We start from the raw sequence: 14,999 nt of genomic DNA on the forward strand, positions 1-14,999 counted from the left end.
AAACACAGGCAATGAGGAGGTCTTCTGTGACAGTGTGTCCATGCTAGTTGTCAGGTGTGACTCATAACACCTCTCAGTCAGCATCAGTGACCATGTTCAAAGATACCATAGAACTGCAGCTCTCACCTGGCATGGGATCAAGCCAACCTTTCTCTTAGGAGCAATGTAAACACATAGTCCAAGAAGGAGTCTTTTGTGTGTATTTTGAGTGGTTTTCCTATCTGCTTTGGGTGGGTTTCACACTGATACTTAAGGTGTATGTGCCCCATTTGCTAATTCACCATCCAAGAGAAAATGCTTTCCTAATCCACACAAATACATCTTACAGACTGGCTGGAGGAAACATGAGGCTAAGAGCCTCTCCAAAGGGTTTTGGCTTCCCTGTCTTAGAGAGCAGAGTTCCCCCCATCCTCCCTGGTACTTTCTGCTTGAGTCAGAGCAGGAGACAGAGGAGGGTCAGCATGCTGATCTTTGTACGTTTCCTTCCTCCTCTCCTCGTGTCATGTCTGCTTCTGTTGCTCTTGACTTCATTCTTTCTATAATTTGTCTTTCAGAACTACCATGTGCCAGGCACAGAAGAACACAACAGAAACGAGTGTTCGCCCTTCGTAAACTTCATGCAAAACAAAAGCTGTAGTACACAGAAGCTAGGGTCAGGTGGCTGCTTGTCCCTTCTCTCTCACTAAATTCTTGCTATGGCTTCAATCTGCTTTGTCCCCAACAAAGCTCATGGAGACCCCTGAACTTCTTACAAAATGGTGTCATGCTAAGCGCTACCACTGACTTGAAATGGGAGTTGGGATCTGGGGAATACCACACATATAGGAATAACGCTTCTGATGAGATTAGTGAAGTCAGGTGGGGCTGGGTTAATTACCGGGGTAGCAGTTGGTTAAGAATTAAGACCACCTCACGTTTGGCCACTTTTGTATGTACCTGTTCACCCTACTACAGTTACATGTTATCATGTTCCCAGGGGACACTAAGAACATGCCAGTACCATGATGTTTTGGGTTTTCCAGCCATCTGTACCACGAGGCAAATCAGCCTCTTTGGTCTTCTAATATGTTATCCAGCATCAGATGCTGTGTTAGGTGCAACAACACTGCCGACTAAGACATTAGCTATGCTGACAGAGTAAGTCCTGAGCCTAAACATGTCTGTAAATATACGTGCACACAAGTTTACCCTATAAGGTCCTTACATGTTTGTAGAAAAGAGTCAGAGCATGCCTGAAGATAGTCAGCATTCTAAACTTTCCAACTTCCACGAATGAGTAAATTACTCTTAACTAAAAATATAAAAGAAACTGCAATGTGATATCTTTTTTCAAGGGGGGGGTGCAATCAATTCACTGGCAAATACAGTCCCACGAGGGACTCCTGAAGGAGGAGTCTTTCTAGTACCAACTCACATAGGATCACCACAATGAACAAGAGTACAGAGAGAAATGCTTAGGTCCCTGAGGAATACCACTTCCAAAAGGTGCCTTTTGGCAGATCCGACAAGTGCTTTTTACAACTGCTAAAATCTGTTTGGATTAACTGGGATATAGGTCTCATTCACAGAAAAAAAAAAAAAAAGGAAGTGATAAAAACTGAAAGACAAGTGATGCTGAGAAAGATTAACTAGATAACTAGAATCCCCTGTGTGCATTTGTGTTTGTGTGTTTGTCTATGTGTGTGTGTGTGTGTGTGTGTGTGTGTGTGTGTGTGTGTGGTATTTGACCACATCACAGTAAACCCAGCAGTAAGTGGAATGAAGCTGGGGAGTCAAAATTAGCTAATGTCTAGTCTAAGTTTTCCCATAGTTTATCTTCCACAGTAGTAGTTCAAAATGAGTACAACCAATCTTATTTTGTGGACAAGGGAAAAAATTAAGACAAAATTACTAATAATACACTGTACCTTACAAAAATACAGAAACCACTGTGGTCTCTGGGTCTCACTGACTCTCTGTATTTTGTTTCTTTTTGTCCATGTGTATCTCCAGAGTGTTTGATGAATGAGTATAGAACAAAAGAATCATCCAGAGATACCTTTATTTCACCTCAGGTACCCAGAATATAATTCTGGATAAGGAACATTTTTTTGAGGTCGTCCTGCCTTCCCTACCTGTAGGAAAGATGGAGGCCCAAAATATGGGGCTGAGGTTATAAATGGAATGTGTGTGCATAGAGACAAACTGGGTATTTGCAGAAATATGTACTGATTTGTATGTAAGAAACTGTTGGTAACTGGGAAGATTGCTTCAGAAAAGAGAGGCACTTGCCTGTAGCCCCTGTTCACAGGGAGGAGGGCCAGTGCAAAGTCTCCCTGGGCTACACAGAATCCAAGGCCAGCCTTGCTATTTTAACAAGATTTTGCTTTAAAATAATAGTAAAGAATAAAACGTGGAAGGGGGCATTGTACAATGACAGAGCTTAGAGTTTAATCCCCAACTGCTCCCCTACAGTTAGCTTCATGAGTTTCTTTCTTTATGAGCATATACTGAGCTAGCAGCCCTCTGCCTCACCCCCCCCACCTCTAAAATTATTCAGTTACCCTCCCATGTAGATGGACTTAAAAACAGAGTCCTACCATCTAGATTGCCTTACTGTCTTCATGTGTTCAACGCTCATTTGCATTTGTGGCCCACACCCAATTCTGATTTTCCTCTTGCCATTTCTAAATGGACACCTTTGTGGTTTGGGTGGCAGAAGACAGCCAAGTGCACCTGGGAAGGCCTTGAAAGTCTTCCTGTCCTAGCTGGTTGGGTTCAGCCATGAAGCCAGGACTACCCAAAAAAAGCATTTGTACCCACGGTTTCCTCTTGCCCGGGCTTTTTAGAGCTGTGCGCATCATTCCTGCTATTTTTATTCCTTCACTGCATCTCCTTTTGGTTTGAGGAGGGAGGAGGACATGGAAGACTAGCTTTTGTATTACCACCGCACAGTTCATTGTAGCCCCGTCTTAATTTTCCACCATATGGGAGTTAAAGAAACACTTGCAGAGAAATTGGGGTGTGTGTGTGTGTGTGTGTGTGTGTGTGTGTGTGTGTGTAATTTCCCCCAGAGCAGTCCAACCAGGAAGTGAAAAAGACCTAGAGCACTACTGTCCCTTCCATTAGCTTAGCTAGTGGAAGTAAAATAGGATGCAGAAGCCAGCTGGGAAGCAGCATCCTCTGAGGCTCACAGCCACCTGTGTGCTACCTAGCCAAGGCTGGTGTACCCAGCGTGACGAAGTGGCCCAGGAAGCCCAGAGGACTACAGGGTGGGACCAGCCCTGCTGAGGTATCTGGAAGACAGCGTAACCTTTAGGCCACAAGCCCTCCTGCATAGGTCCAGCGGCCTCCACCCAGGTTTCCTGGAGACCGAAACAGAACACCTTCCCTTCTCCGCAGGCGCGGATCTTCTGCTGAAAAAGCAGCCATTCCCTCCACGCATTTCCCCATTCATCCACACCCACTTCAAGGACACCACCCCAGACGCTGTGGGTCCCGGGAGATGCTGGCGAGCCTCGCAGGGGCATTCGCCTGGCAGTGCCCGCCCGATGTTCCGCCGTGCCCAGAGGAAGAGCCACAGATAGGAGAGCAGCGCCAGCAGCTGGTGGCCTCGACCCTGAGACTTCTGAATCCCGGAACCTTGGGGATCCTGAAGCTCCCGCCGCAGCCCGCGCCCGCTCGGCTTCGGGATTTTTTGTCTATATAAGGGCTCACGGCACTTGGAGCTCCGGCTGGCACCCGGCTGCCGTTTCTCCGCACCCTCCTGCAGTCCCTGGGTAGCCCCACTCGCCCTCCTCTAGCCTCCTCCTCCCATCCTCCCCAGGAGCACCGCCTTTACCTGGCTCTGACACCCGGTGCGCACCGCCGCTCTCCCAGTCCCCCCGCCCAGCTGCAGCCGCCTCGCCTCGCTGTCATCCGCTGAATGGAATTATTTATTTATTTATGTCCCCTGACGTGTCCTCGCCTACCGAGGCCCGGGGGAGGGGTGCAGGTGCGGGAGCGGAGGCGGGCTGGGGTGCCCGGGAGCGCGCCTGGGTGCGGTGCGAGGTTGGACGCGGGAGCGGGGCGCGGGCTGGGGGCTCGGGGACAGGAGGCGCACTGAGCATGCTCCTGAGGGCGCAGCGGTTGGCGCTGGGCTGCGCGGGTTCTGTGGTTCCTAGTACTCCACTTCGGATTTTAGTTCTGACCCGGAGCGATCTGCTGTGGCTGGGCGGCCCAGACTTGCTCCAGCCTAGCGCTTTGGCGCCCAACCTGAGGAGGCAGGTGTGAGGTGGCAGGAGAGACCTGGGCTGTTATGCAATCTCTAGATAAGGATGCAGAGAGGAGTCTGCAGAATGCAGAGAAAAAAGCTAGGACAGATAAGGTTGCGTGATCCATCCATCCATCCAGTCGTTCATTATTCATTCAGTTAAGGACTTCCATTAGGAATAAATGCTTGGCTTGACTGAGGATGGAGAAAGGTGTGCATCGGAGCCAAATCCTTCCAAGGAAAACATAAAACTTACAGGAAAGGAAAGCAACACAAGAAGCCGAAAGTTGCGGGGAGTGGTTAGTTATCAACTGTAAATAATTCCTTTATGTCACTCACATTACTTAAGTTTTCAAGACGGGATTTAGTTATTTGAGAAAGAATAACATTAAGGACTATGGTAAACCCCACAGATGTTGTTTCCCCCCCCCCCCAGCATGCCCTTCTTGGGGAAGTTGAAAAGAGGAAGGAAAGGCTGGAACTGAAGTGTTAGACACCTCGAAGACTGACCTCCCTACTTAGAGAAAAACCTTGTGGCACTATGAGTGCTTGAATTTCAGAACTAGGTCACAGTTTTCTGCCAATTTAATTGGCCTTTCTTGTCCTGATACTCATAACGCGATACTCCATTAGATGCAATCACATTTTTTCATATTACACTCATTTGGAGACAGAGGCAGTAACATGGGATCACTTGGATATACATTCAAGACTTCTTACTATGTCTCCACTAGTTAGTCTGCAAGGCAGAATCTTAATATAAATTTCTGCAGTTACAAAAGAGGAACAGTGTTTCCATAAGACTTGAGCACCACAATATGTATAGTGAACAAAAGATAATTTGAGAGGCTGTTAACCTCCAGACGGCCCGGTCAAAAAGCTCAGTGACTAAAGATGCTTGCCACCAAGCCTGGTGACTCAACCCCCAGAATCTACATGGCAGAGAAGACCTACACTTGCAAGCTGTCCTCTGACTTCCATATTCCTGGCAAACAAGACCAGTTGTACACACACACACACACACACACACACACACACACAAAAGCATGTGCACTAATAATAGTGAAAGTTAAATGTTTTTAAGAAAGTTAATAGACCAAAAGTAAAACTTGAGGCAGAGTATCCTAGAAAACCCATTTTTACAGGAGAGAACAAAACAGTATAAATGGATAATTGTGGAAGATAAGAATTGAGTCTCTAACAAAGACTATTATTTTATTGGCAATAAAGAGTGATAAAGTTTAAAAGAAGCAATGTAGAGACACAGCAAGGCCATGTTCTTGGGTGTTTGCAATTAAGATGGCTTTTGATTATCACTTCAGTTTATTTTCTAAGTAAAGGAATAGGAAACACAAGAAAACATACTCTTATTAAATTAACCCACTCATTCCCCTCCTTCTCTTGTGTTACCGTGTGATTTGTTTTTATCTTTTTCTCTCCAGGCTCTGTAACTATTTAACCCATTTGCTAAACTTACAACCTTCAACGCTCAACCCTTTAGAACCATAGCAGGCTTTCGTTGTAAGTGCTAATTTTCTAGAATTTAAATCTCACAGTCTAGATGGGTCTGGGAGTGCAGCTAGGACACGAAGGAAGACTGTACCTTCAAGGCTCTATGCCTTCATGCCCCCAAGTAGACTCTGAGTATCTGCATTCTAAACAGTAAGTGTGGTACAACCAAGGTCCAGCTCTCAAAGTTGGCTTTCTCTATGATCACTGGCTCAGTGGCCACTCTTCTATAGAAGGGATTAATATGCTGAGGTCTTGGGTTGGCCCAGCTGTTGTGGCAGAATATAACAGATTGTGTAGGTTAAACAATGCATCCTTATTTCAGTCAGAGGCACAATACTGTACCAGCAGGCCAGGTAGACTAAATTCTGATCTGCCATCTCCTAGCTGTTTCCCAAAGGTCAGGTCAGGAGCCTGCTGGCCAGCTTTAAGTTTTCCTGGAGAGCACTACTAATTCTTGCCACCTTCATGGCCTTCCTACAATGAATTTCCTTCCTAGACACCTTTAGCTCCAAATAATCATCACCAGTATGAGATAGAGTTTCAATTCTATTGTTGAAAAGATACAGATACACAGGCAGCCCAATCAGACAAACAGAACAACTCCTATACTAAACCATTACTTTTTTTAGGTAAGACATCAAAGGTCAAAATGACTACTCTGAGCCTAGCTCAGAGACACTTTTGCCAAGTGGGTAAAGCTCATCTGCATCCCATGGTGACAGGGACTATGGAGAGCTAAGGAATCGAGATCCACTCTAACAGTCTAAAGGGGGCTGTGATCTCGATAATGTCAGTTCACGGACATGGTTCCTACTGAAAATGGATCATTTCTGAGTAACAATAATGAGCTTCTACAAGCTCAGCTAAGCAAGTGTCTTGGGTACTGCCTCCATATGGTATAGTGCCTATCTTTGCTGAAGGTTAGCTCAGCCATGAGAATGAAGCTTAGAGTCAGTGCTTGGTACAATCCATTCTTTTCTGTCTCATTCAAAAGAGAAGGCAAGAGTCACCAGATATCTCTAAAGGACAAACATAATGTGTTCAGAGTTTTTGCTTCAAGACCATGGAAACTTTCTCTAATTTATGGCGGATCATAAGGAAATCTGTCCATCTGAACACTTCACAAATCCCTACACTGATCCAAGACGTGGATCACCGTACTCTGGCAGGTGGCTGGAGCACCAGGTGGCTAGCATGCGGGGGTCCTGGTAAGGTTAAGGTACATCATCCTGCTGGATGGGAAGTTAAGTATCCTGACCTTTAGGGAACATTATTCCTCTGGAACATGTTTAGTAATGCACTGGCCCCAGTGATCCATGGCATTCTCCCTCCGGCATAAAGGAAAACGTGTAGTTTCTCATATCTTAACCATGTAAAAGGAAGGACAACACCAGCTTGCCCAGAGTTCCCAGGTGGGATAGCTCACATCATTTTTACAGCTACCACTATAGCCATAGCCTGAGGTATGCTGTTGGTAGGTGTCACATAGAGGCTGGAGCGAGGTCCTTTGTTTTTTGAGAACCACAGTTCAGCATTCTAATTGGTTTGATGATATCAGTATTAATGAAATGCTTGTACAGATTACATATCATCTCTATCTGGCATCTCTATAACGTCTATCATCTCCATATCTGCCTATTATCTATGTATGTATCTATCTATTAAAATACATGTCTACCTACATGCACTTAACAAGCTAAGTGTAGAGTTCACAGGCCCCCTCACTTTCTAAACTCTTATTGATCTAATAGCATGAAAAGTAGAATATGCCTTTCTGTAGATCAAGTCACCAATGTGTATGTGTTTTTTAACTTTCAATAATAGTCTCACCTTTCTAACTGATGCATGCTCATTTTTTAATATTTTTGAAGTATGATTTGCTGCAAGGAAAATTCACACATTGTAGGTGTTATAGTTTTGAGTTTTGGTAAATGTGCACTTCCCTTGAAAGCAGTACTGTACTCGGCAATCAGTTCTTTAGCTCCATCTCCAGCATTTGACAACTAGTAATTTAGGTTTTCATTTCATTTTGTATCTTTCTAATATTAAAAGGGAAAAAAAAGCTCTTGTAAATTTTGTTTCTTGCTCTTGACAAGTTATCCCATCACACAGGCAGGCTTCCAATTATTGCCATCCCAGCAGCCCTCAGGAAACTCTCTGGACAGCTCTGGGGGAGCTTACATTCACCTGAGAGTTTTCCACTGCAGCTCGACATAATGTGTTCATCCAGCTCACGTGGTATTTTGCTCAGGGGCTTTCCATTCTTCCATTTCCAATCAGTCAAGCTAGCTCCCTCTTCCTCAGAGGTTACTGCTCCAATGTTCTCAGACCTTCCCCTCTCGCACTGAGTGAGCACAATGAGGCTCCAGAACTCATGAGCTCAAATGGATGTATACTTCAACTCTAGTAACTCTGGGTAAATCATCCAATGTCTCCCTATAACCAGGAGATCTCAGAGGCTTAGCTGCTTCATTAAATTCTAAGTCCCTTTAACAGGAAATGGTCTTACTAGTAGAACTTACAGTAAGGTATTATTAAGGACAGAAAAGTTTATTTTTAGATAATATAAATGAATCATAACTCAAGACCTAATTGGGATTCCTTGGGATGACAAAAGTGTTCTTCTGAATGAGTCACTTTCATGAGAACTTATGCTCCCCTGGCGATTCACCATTTGTGAGGGCAGGGTATGACATTTCTCCTGGGAAGAAAACAGTCCACTGTGCCTCTAAGCCACGTGGTCCTGACCCGGTCCCTGTGGTGGGATGTGACTCAGTGGTAAGACCCGGCTGTTTGCAATCACAGGAAAGGAAGATGAAGACATTTTTTCCTGAGTCAATCAACTAGGGGCTGGTATCCCGTACTGCACTCATTCATAGAACCTAAAAATGTTGTCCATGGGATGGAGAATCGTGATCCTGAGTGAATGGGTTGTTATGAAAAAGTGGCTTTTAAAAATGAAAGGAAAGGAGATAAAGGGGAAGGAAAAGAAAGGAAAGGAGAGAAAGGGAAAGGAAAAGGAGAGAGAGAGAGAGAGAGAGAGAGAGAGAGAGAGAGAGAGAGAGAAGAAAGCACTTGAGAGGAGAAAATCCAAGAGATCTATGGATCTGTTGTACAGAAAGGTGACTTTAGCTAATGAGGAATGCCAAGAGACTAGATATTAGGGGTTCTTACTACAGCAATGATATCTACATGGAATGATGCATGCTGCTTAGTTTCATTTAATCATTCCTCACTATGTATATGCTTCAAGATATCCTGTTATATATCATACATATTCTTTTATTCATAAAAGGAAGTGAAGGGTAAACAGAGACCACATGTTAAAGTTGCTATGGGTTTTAAAATCACTCATTTATATTTAAAACAAAGAGAAAGGAATGAAGGAGCTGAAGGAGTTTACCACCCCATAGGAAGAACAACAATATCAACCAGCCAGACGCTCCCATCCCAGATACAGGGGGGAAACCGGGAAAGGGGATAATTTTTGAAATGTAAGTAAAGAAAATATCCAATAAAAAAAAAAGAAAAGAAAAATGGACATAGTCTAACCAAAAAAAAGCATCCTCTTCCTCTCACATAGTGAAATCCAACAGCTCTTAGTCTAGAAAGCATGTTTAAGAGAGAATGATGCACATGTGATATTTTCTTTGCAATGATGGCCACTCTGTAGCTCTCAAAGCATTTCCCAGTCTGTACTGTGTTCTACTCACAGACAGTGAGTCATGTATTCTTGCACCATTCCATACATAGTCTGAAGAAAGAAGAGCCAATGGTGCCAATGGTGCATTATTTTTTGCCAGCAGTCAAAGAAGAAAGTTTCCTTATGAGAATACAAAGGGAATAAAGCACAAAGTTGGATGAAATTATCTTCTATGATTTCTTAGCAAAGAAAATGGTTTCTATGGAGAACAATAAAACACTCATAAAATAATTAGTTCTCCATCCCAACTGATCTTATTAGATATTTATTCTCAATATTTCCCATTTTAATTTCCTATCTTATAATTAGCCTTAATGAGGGGTTTTGAATTATTTTTCATTGTACAGATGGAAATACTATAATATTATGAGCAAACTTTCAAATAAAGCTGAGCAGAGGCCTCCTCTCTCTCTGTTGCCATGTAAGAATTATGAGTATAACTTTGTATGCATAAGAATTATGCATCAGATAAAAACAAAACTTAGATTTTACACCTTCAAACCAGAAGTAGGTGATTAACTGAACACTATACACTAAGGTTAAAAATGTTTGGCTATTAATACATCTTAAATACATCTGTGACTTTAGCTAGATGTGGCTACTTCATGCTTTTCAGTGGATAAATTCATATGTCATATCAATGACCAAATCAATTACCTACAAATATTTATGAAAACTTTGTTATGGCCAACCAGTAAAGAAAAAGGTAGACACCCAATGGGTATTAATCTTCATAACAAACACAAAGAGATGTCCTCCATTCTTCATTAGGGGAAGCTGAGCTCAGGGTTTGAGGTTTCACTACCCAGCAAGTCAGTAGTACAGAGTCCACTCAACTTTGGCTTCAGGATTTGTGGAGTATCTAATCTGCTTTAGGGCTACACTTTCTTAGGTTGTTGGTACAGACAATGAGAAGCTGTCTTCTCCTTTTAAAAGACTCTTCAAAGCAGGGGATGTTCAAGTTACAACATTTACATAGATGACTACAAATCAAAGAAAGGAGATGGCCCTTGTGGGCATCTAGATGAGTAGGTTTAGCAATTCAAATGAGATCATGCTCAGCATTTCCTTGCTGAGCAAGGAGCAAGCAAGGATCACCTCTTGTAGAGCAGAATAGTATCACAGGCCAGTACTAAAGGGCACTGCCTAGCTGGATTTGAACCCTTGTTCTGCAACTTAGGAGCTAGAACACTGAGTCTCAACCTGGGCCTTAATTTGTCTGTCTAAGAATTGTATGTCATAGTATTAGTTGCCTATGTTGGTGCTGTAAAAATGAAAAGCTAACATCTTTGAATCAGTAGAGGCACACTCAGCGCATGCTATGGTTTATTCATCTACTTGTAATTTAAAGGAAAAAAATGGACCTTAAAAGACAAATGCATAAAATGCTTTTGCATGGATTAAAAAAAAATGAGATGTGAAGTGGCAAGGAATAACATCTTGTGTGTGCTGATGTATTAGATCCTCCAAGTTGCTATAAAAACCGTGGTTATAATGTAAGTTTAGAGATTTTGTATCAAAGAAGTTCAGTATGATAAAAAAGGAAGGGCTATAATTGTAAAACTTTGGTATTCACAAATGTAGGGAGCTGCTTGGATACAATCGTCAGCTGCGGCCGCTTAGACGATTGTATCCAAGAGGGCGGATGTCTGTCAGACACAGGCTGTTTTTTTACGGGGCTGAAGCGGGGATGAGCAGGGCTCCAAACAGCCTTAATTCTTTCCCCCGCCCTAGGTGAGCATGCCCTGTGCCTCCCTGTAGGCAGCCACACAGATACGATCGTCAGCTGCCTAGATCTTAAGCGGCTGCTTAGACGATCGTATCCAAGATGGCGCTGGTTCCTGATACACTGTAACAACAGACTATTCTACTGCGCATGCGCCCCTCCCAAGTGGGTGTATACTGCGCATGCACCCTCCCGAGTGAGTGTGTACTGCGCATGTGTCCCTCCTTAGCAGGTGTATGCTAATGAGGGTTTGACAGGGAACCAATCCTGAAGGACTTGGTGACTCAGGCTCGGGTATATAAGGAGCTGTCTCCAGACACTCGGGGCCACTCCACGGAAGCAAGCAGACCTGCAGCACCTAGGAAGAAGAAGCAGAAGAAGAAGCCGAAGAAGCCGAAGCCGAAGCCGAAGCCGAAGCTGAAGCAGCAGCAGCAGCAGCAGCAGCAGAAGCAGAAGAAGCAGCAGTTATATCAAGAAGAACCGTGCCATCAAAGAGAGCTGTGACACTTAAGAACCTAGGAGAGCTGTAACACCTAGGTACCTTAAAGAGCTGTAACACCTGGGTACCTAGGAGAGCTGTAACAAAAGAATATTCCTGAGTAAACCGTCGAGAGAAGAAGTCCAGGTGTTCGGTCGTTATTGCTGCTGGTAGGCAGCAGAAGCGCGCCGTACACACAAACTCACTTTGAGATGTCCCATATACATCACTATCTTCGGCTAACCTTACTTTTCCCCTTGTTTCTAATGAATCCCTTGATTCTGATACTCAAACCCCATGATATCCTCTGGAACTGCCTTCCCCTCTCATTTCAACCTGCTTTGTTGTATTAAAAGTAATAATATCACTGCTTCTTAGTTAGTTTCTATAAGCCTCCATTTCTCTGTGTCTATCTCTTCCCAGTGTGTGTGTGTGTGTGTGTGTGTGTGTGTGTGCGCGCGCGCATGTGTATGTGTATTTCTGTGCATGTGAATATAAATGTGTGTGTGAATATGTGTATATGTGTATGTGTGTGAATGTATGTGTGTGAGTGTTCATAAGTATGCATGTGTATGAGTGTATATATGTGTGTGTGTATGTAAATGACTGTGTGTATATGTGTGTACACGTGTATGTGTGCATGAGTGTGTGTATGTGTTTGTGTGTGTGTTATTTCCCTCATTTACATTTTAAACAACAGACTTGAACCTAATCTTTGATGACTGTAGACATCTGAAAGCCTCGCAAAACCCTCTAGGTTCAAAGTCAGGCAGTGGTTTCTAATCCCTCACAGACTGGCTCCTAAAACAAATCATTCCACTGTACATTTCCTGTTGGCCCAGCAATACTGATTGCAAAGACTCTCTGAGACCCAGCCAGACTCTCTTCTCAACTGCTTTGAAATAGGACCTAAAGGGCCTGTCTGTCAGTGTTCACGTTCTGGAAAAACAAACAAACAACAAAACCCTAATTCGCCCCTGAAAGACCTGATACAAATTGGTTTAAAATAAGGAGGAGGTTCAGTGACCAGAGGCCACGAGGCTCAATAACAGAAGACTGAGGCAGAATTAACAGGGAAATTCCTTCAGGAATGGTAGAGGGCCATGCTAACTCTTCCCCTAGTGACCTTTCAATCAAAGCGTATAAAAAATTGGTGGTATTCTCCTAAGGATGGTGAATTTTAATGGATTCACTGATGTGGGACCCTTGGAAGCTTTCTATGACTGAGACTTGGTTCCCTTAGCTTCTATCATGACACACTCTTGCTTGCTTTCCTACTTTGTTACCCAATCATTATCACCAACATCTTCACTAACTCTGGATTCTCTCTCTCTCTCCCTCCCTCTCTCTCTCCCTCTCTCCCTCTCTCCCTCCCTCTCTCTCTCTCTCTCCTTCTCCCTCTCTCCCTCTCTCTCTCTCTCTCTCTCTCTCCCTCTCTCTCTCTCTCTCTCTCTCTCTCTCTCTCTCTCTCTCTCTCTCTCTCTCTCTGCCTGGTACTCGTGGATAAAACTGTAAGGTATCAGCTGTCCCTACCACCAAGCCCTTTCTCCACCATCATGGAACCTAATCCTCTGAAACTTTAATCCCAAATTAAATGCTTTCTTTCATAAATTTCCTTGGTCATGGTGTTTTATCACATCAATGGAAAAGTAACTAAGAAAGACTGAACACACATCTGCCACCATTATCTGGTCAACAACTCACGGGTAGGAAAGTAAGGTCCCTGTTGCTATTATTCTGCTAAATGGCATAGATTAAAATACTGCATAGTGACATTGCTATTCCCAGATGCTAATGCATCTCTAAGTCACGTCAGAGAAATGTTTTCCTGAAGCAGAGAGTAATTAACACAGAGATCCACAACTGAACGATGTGCAGGGAATAAAAAATGTAGCATGTTCAGCCCTAATTGAGACCTTCTTACCACACCTTTTTCACCAAAGCTTACTGGAACTTTAAAGCCCTTACAAAAAAATATATGTCCATGTTAAAGATATCAGGTATGATTATCTTATGGTTAAACATCACTGGCAGGGATCAAAATGTCACCCTGTACTTTATAAAGAACATCATACATTGTACCATCATAAATATGTACAATTATATGTTAAAAACATTTTTTTCAAAAGAAAAGATCATTCTTTGGAATAACGTTCCTGAAAACAGATCAGAAGATACAGAAGGAACTCTAAATTGAGAGTCCAAGAAGAAAATGAGGAAGCGAGAAGAAGCAGCTGCTGCTGGGGTTCCCCTCGCTTGCCACCGTCTGATCACTTCTCTTAATTCATGGTGTCCACATGTGCCAACACCCACATCCTTCATCAGACCTAGGGTGAAGATCAGCTCTCCTTGAGTTCCAAGTTCTCATTTCTGAAGCTTCCTTTGCCATGCAAAACTGATTAATAGTTTTTTTCTCTTCTTAACCAGTGTGTGTGTGTGTGTGTGTGTGTGTGTGTGTGTGTGTATGTGTGTGTGTGTGATAGGAATGTTAGCCATGATACATATAATGGGTAAAGAGAAGATATCATCTTTTCACCCCAATGTACAAAATCGGAGACACAAAGAGAAAATATATCTGAGATTCTATGAGATTAGGCCAGGGGTTCATGCCATATTCCTTTTTTTCTTTATCTTTGTTGTTAAGTATAGAAAATCATATATCATTTGCCCACGTGCATTCACGCATGCACACACACAGAAAGAGAGTGAGAGAGAGAGAAAGAGAGAGAGAGAGAGAGAGAGAGAGAGGGAGAGAGGGCAAGAGAGGAAGAGGGGGGGCGAGAGAGGAAGAGGGAGAGAGAGAAAGAGAGAGAGAGAGAGAGAGAGAGAGAGAGAGAGAGAGAGAGAGGAAGAGGGAGGGAGAGACAGAGAAGGAGAGTAAAAGAGCTCCTGGATTCAATAAAGTATTTTAATAGGCTTAAGAACATGGATTAAGGAAATGAGAGAAACTCAAAAGAAAGGTTAGAGACACCTGAGAACATAGGTGTAGGCTTCTCTTAAGAGGTGCATGGAACTATTTTTGATATAGATCACACTTTATATCCAGTGTGGAGCTCAGACTCCCAGTCTTCTCACCACATGACTGCTGGAGTTACCAGAGGCGCCACTACAATTGACCAGGTCTCTATCTTTTTAGAAAATTAAATATTTCTGGAACATGATCTCCGCTACTAACTGATTCTTAATTATTCATAACTCAGATAATGATTTTAGCCTACCTGCTTTTAGAATTCAAATAATAATGTAATCCATGGGGGCCACTTCTAATAGGCAACATACACTATGATGATGATGGTGGTGGTGGTGGTGGTGGTGGTGGAGGTGTTGGTGGTGGTGGTGATGGAGGTGG

At 43.3% G+C, this 14,999-nt stretch overlaps 1 protein-coding gene across 2 annotated transcripts in view; it reads right to left on the reverse strand.

Moving 5' to 3' along the window:
• Slc16a7 (solute carrier family 16 member 7) overlaps positions 1 to 4,081 on the reverse strand; it is a 169,311-nt gene extending 165,230 nt beyond the window's left edge. For both annotated transcript variants that reach the window (XM_031350225.1, XM_031350224.1), the window contains exon 1: positions 3,821 to 4,081. The gene's annotated coding sequence lies outside the window, so the exon portion shown is untranslated. The remainder of the gene's footprint in view (positions 1 to 3,820) is intronic.
• Between the last annotated feature and the right edge of the window lie 10,918 nt (positions 4,082 to 14,999).

Source organism: Mastomys coucha, unplaced genomic scaffold (assembly GCF_008632895.1).
Source record: "Mastomys coucha isolate ucsf_1 unplaced genomic scaffold, UCSF_Mcou_1 pScaffold4, whole genome shotgun sequence".
Taxonomy (NCBI): domain Eukaryota; kingdom Metazoa; phylum Chordata; class Mammalia; order Rodentia; family Muridae; genus Mastomys; species Mastomys coucha.